At 41.4% G+C, this 4,981-nt stretch overlaps 1 protein-coding gene across 1 annotated transcript in view; it reads left to right on the forward strand.

Annotated features, from left to right (window-relative positions):
* Nucleotides 1–240: 240 nt before the first annotated feature.
* The window catches only part of LOC124012976 (leucine-rich repeat-containing protein 3B-like), a 23,252-nt gene continuing 18,511 nt past the window's right edge, over nt 241–4,981 (forward strand). The window contains exon 1 of the mRNA XM_046327075.1: nt 241–430. The gene's annotated coding sequence lies outside the window, so the exon portion shown is untranslated. The remainder of the gene's footprint in view (nt 431–4,981) is intronic.

Here is a 4,981-nt window from a genome sequence, read left to right on the forward strand (position 1 = left end):
TAACAGTGAAATGCACCAACAATTTGTCTTAACTCAACAGCTCTCCTTTTAGTTTTACCGCGATGCAAAAGACCGAACGTATCTGATGATATATTACAAGTGGATTGAATTAGTCAGACGAACCCAACAGACACCGAGGCAACACCTATTGTCTGACTGACCGTTCATCCCCGCGCGCGCTCCGGGTGAACACTGTCGCCTTCAGTGCTCGTCTCGCAAACCCCTCCCTTGCCAGCTTGAGCTCAGTCACACTCCTTTCACGTTCAATACCGAGCAGCAACAAGCAATTGTAAAAATGTGAATTTCAACTGCGCTATTCCAACATTTTTGACGAGGATAGGAAACTACTGGAGAAGGGAGATTGCGTTGGAACGATCCGTTTAGAATGTTAAAGGCGGAAATTGAGAGACTGACGGTTGTTTTATTGCAGGTGAGAATGGAAACATATGTCGCCTGTTGCTCCGCAGCTCCGCTACACGCGCAGCACACACACACACACATACGTATGTATGAGCTCATTTTCATGCTGGCTTTCCACCTTTCTTTTTCTTTTCAGTTTGTGATTGTTGCTAGTCAGATTATGGGGAAAAAAAGGGAAATATATGGGTTTGGGGTCGTTATATATATCATTTTGGGGGGTTATTTCAAAATCCACCATGTTTTAAATTAATATTATTATTCATGTGTCATGTGACGATTCAATTTGTTGCTTCACAGCTACATTGCTGTTCTCTGATCACTCACATATTGTGTATTGTAGGTAGGTATATCGAATGTATTGTTATTACTCTATTAGAATAATGGTATTATAGGATACCTGCAATAACATAGCTGTTATGTCCTTGGTAAATACTTGAACATGACATAGTTCCATGGATGACATCTTTACATGAATGCCGCAATGAAATACTGTAGTTTAATCATGGCAGTGATTTTTTTACATGTAGAAAATAACAGCTGCGCGGGTCAGAAAAGGGGAGCCGGGTACCCTGTAGTACGTCGCATTCAGGCACCGAGCTCGAGAGCAGGGTTAACGGTTGATGTTTGAGCCACGGAGTGCGCTATAGGACGAAATTCACCTTGATGACGAGCAGGCTCACACTGCGGGGTGTCCTCCTTATCATTAGTGTTCATGTGGAAATTGTTCAGCAGATGTTCACTCATGATATCATATCAAAACTCATACTATAATAATATAATCTAGGAATTTCATAATGATAATATATAACCGATAAACTAAAGGCATACATGCATACCAATAGGCCTACCTAAAAAAGTTTACAACTTTGTGTATGCTTGGCTACTCATAAATCATATACTTTACCTTGGGGCATGGTTTATTTGTTTTGGAAATGCTATGCCATGCCGTTTATAACACTTGCAGACTATTTTGTTTGAGGAATAGCTTGGCTATTATTTGCTCAGGCCCATTTCTATGGTAATTCGAAATCCCCAGATCCAGCTCAAGACTATTTGCATAAATAGTTCATCCTTAATAATGATGTTTATTTAATTATCACAAAATGTATCAAGTGATGTAGGACTATATGGGTCAAGAAAACACAGTAGGCAAGTCCACTTTAGGTCTAAATTTGCATCCCAAATTGCACCCTATTTCCTATGTAGTGCACCACAGCTCTGGTAAAAAGTAGTATACTATGTATGGAATAGGGTGCCCATTTTGGATGCTTCCACATCTTCGTTGAATTTCATGTTGATGCTATCCCATAAATATGGCCTTGACAGGAACATGCAACTTAAGTAATAGAATAGCCATATGCTATGATAAATGATAGAAATAGGGCCACGTTGTGTCAAAATACATTTCAACTCCAAGTCTTGGACCAATCAAATTACTCTGCCTTTTAATACAATGATGGTGTACATCACATTTCTCAAAGACCTGTGAAGTAGCACGAATTATTACAGTAATAACATTGATGTTACATAATATTCTAGTGATTGTTTTGTAAATGTATAGTACCAATGACATCATTTATTCTCTGACCTAATGGTAGGGTCATATCCAAGAGTTATCTTATTGAACTTTGGACCAGTCATTTGTCTTCAGGCTAAATAGTTCCAGTCTGACAGTGTTTTGCGATGGATTACTTTATTTGTCTTTACTACATGATTCATCCTTACTGCCATGTTGAGATTTGTCATGGGAAATAGCCTCACATGTAAGCTTTGGTTGATATCCCTGGAAGTCAAAGCTCTTACAAATCAAATCAAACGTTATTTTTCACATGCGCCGAATACAACAGGTACAACAGGAGACCACATTGTGAAATGCTTACTTACAAGCCCATTGGGAAGAAAATGATTGAGCAGCCACTACATAGCCTAAGTGCTATTTACAAAGCCCATGCATGATTGTAGTTGATTGGGAGTCCATCCCAGTTCTAGAGTACGTGCTAGATTGTGATTACAGACGAATTTACACTGAACAAAAATATAAATGTGTCATGTTTACATTTTTGTAATTTCGCAGACATTCTTATCCAGAGTGACTTACAGTGGGGCAAAAAAGTATTTAGTCAGCCACCAATTGTGCAAGTTCTCCCACTTAAAAAGATGAGAGAGGCCTGTAATTTTCATCATAGGTACACTTCAACTATGACAGACAAAATGAGAAATGAGAAATCCAGAAAATCACATTGTAGGATTTTTAATGAATTTATTTGCAAATTATGGTGGAAAATAAGTATTTGGTCAATAACAAAAGTTTATCTCAATACTTGGTTATATACCCTTTGTTGGCAATGACAGAGGTCAAACCTTTTCTGTAAGTCTTCACAAGGTTTTCACACATTGTAGCTGGTATTTTGGCCCATTCCTCCATGCAGATCTCCACTGTACGTTTCCCCCATACTGGCCCTCCATGGGAATTGAACCCACAACCCTGCCATTGCAAGCACCATGCTCTACCTACTGAGCCACACATGAGCTTTTTTCATGCTCTGAAACAAAAGATCCCAGAAATCGTCCATATGCACAAAAAGTGTATTTCTCTACAATTGTGTGCAGAAATGTGTTTACATCGCTGTTAGTGAGCATTTATCCTTTGCCAAGATAATCCATCCACCTGATAAGTGTGGCATATACAGAAGATGATTAACCCCCTAGAGTCGATTGACGCACCGGTATGTCAATCTAAGTTACATAACAAAAGAATCCCCATCAAAATCCCTCAGTTTAAACTAGAGATATCTGCTTTTATTGCATTCGATGCATCTCAATCCACAGCATCCACCAGTGTAACACTTCCTCATCTGTGGTGAAAGGTGGCAGAACTAGAGCGGTGTTTGTCAGACCATGAGACATCCCGAAAATTGGTAAATCATGTAAACGAACCCCACAAGTGTCACGGGACTCATCTGAAGGTAACCGGTCCCGGTTTAAAAAAACAAATGGAAGTACAGTGCATTTGGACAGTATTCAGACCCCTTGAATTTTTCCATGTTTTGTTACATTACAGCCTTTCTCTAAAATGTATTCAATCGCTTTCCCCCTCATCAGTCTACACACATAATACCCCCTAATGACAAAGCAAAAACAGGTGTTTAGACATTTTTGCAAATGTATTCAAAATAAAAAATTGAAATATCACATTTACTTAAGTATTCAGATCCTTTACTCAGTACTTTGTAGAAGCACTTTTTTTTTACCAGCGATTACAGCCTCAAGTCTTCTTGGGTATGACGCTACAAGCTTAGCACACCTGTATTTGGGGAGTTTCGCCCATTCTTCTCTGCAGCACCTCTCAAGTTCTCAGGTTGGTTGGGGAGTGTCGCTGCATAGCAATTTTCAGGTCTCTCCAGAGATGTTCGATCGGGTTCAAGTCTGGACTCTTACCCAGAAGCCACTCCTGCGTTGTCTTGACTGTGTGCTTAAGGTCGTTGTCCTGTTGGAAGGTGAACCTTCACCCCAGTCTGAGGTCCTGAGTGCTCTGAAGCAGGTTTTCATCAAGGATCTCTCTGTACTTTGCGCCGTTCATCTTTCCCTCGTTCCTGACTAATCTCCCAGTCCCTGCCACTGAAAAACATCCCCACAGCATGATGCTGCCACCACCATGCTTCACCGTAGGGATGGCATTGGCCAGGTGATGAGCGGTGCCTGGTTTCCTCCAGACGTGATACTTGGCATTTAAGCCATAGAGTTCAATCTTGGTTTCATCAGACCAGATAATCTTGTTTTTCATGGTCTGAGAGTCCTATGGGTGCTTTTTGGCAAACTCTAAGCTGGCTGTCATATGCCTTTTAATGAGGAGTGGCTTCCGTCTGGTCATTCTGCCATAAAGGTCTAATTGGTGGAGTGCTGCAGAGATTGTTGTCCTTCTGGAAGGTTCTCCCATTTCCACAGATGAACTCTGGAGCTCTGTCAGAGTAACCATCGGGTTCTTCCTCACCTAACTGACCAAGGCCCTTCTACCCCAATTGCTCAGTTTGACCGGGTGGTCAGCTCTAGGAAGAGACTTGAAGGTTCCAAACTTGGAGGTGGAGGTCACTGTGTTCTTGGGGACATTCAATGCTGCAGATTTGTGCCTCAACACAATCCTGTCTTGACACACAACACAATGCCTCAAGTTGAATGTCTCAAGTTAAATGTTCATTTCTCTACCATAAGTTTCCTAAAACATAGTTTTAAGAGAATTTGGCAGTATGTCCAAACAGCCTCACAACCGTAGACCACGACTAACCACACCAGCCCAGGACCTCCACATCCAGCGTCTTCGCATGTGGGATCGTATGAAACCAGCCACCCAGGCAGCTGATGAAGCTGTGGGTTTGCACAACCAAAGAATGTCTGCACAAACTGTCAGAAATAATCTCAGAGAAAGCTCATCTGTGTGCCCGTCGTGCTCGTCATGGAGTTCGGAGTGGTAAAAGACTTCAGTGGGCAAATGCTCACCTTCGATAGCCACTGGCATGCAGGGGAAGTGTTGTCTTCACAGATTAATCCCGGTTTCAACTGTACT

Source organism: Oncorhynchus gorbuscha, linkage group LG24 (genome assembly GCF_021184085.1).
Source record: "Oncorhynchus gorbuscha isolate QuinsamMale2020 ecotype Even-year linkage group LG24, OgorEven_v1.0, whole genome shotgun sequence".
Lineage (NCBI taxonomy): Eukaryota > Metazoa > Chordata > Actinopteri > Salmoniformes > Salmonidae > Oncorhynchus > Oncorhynchus gorbuscha.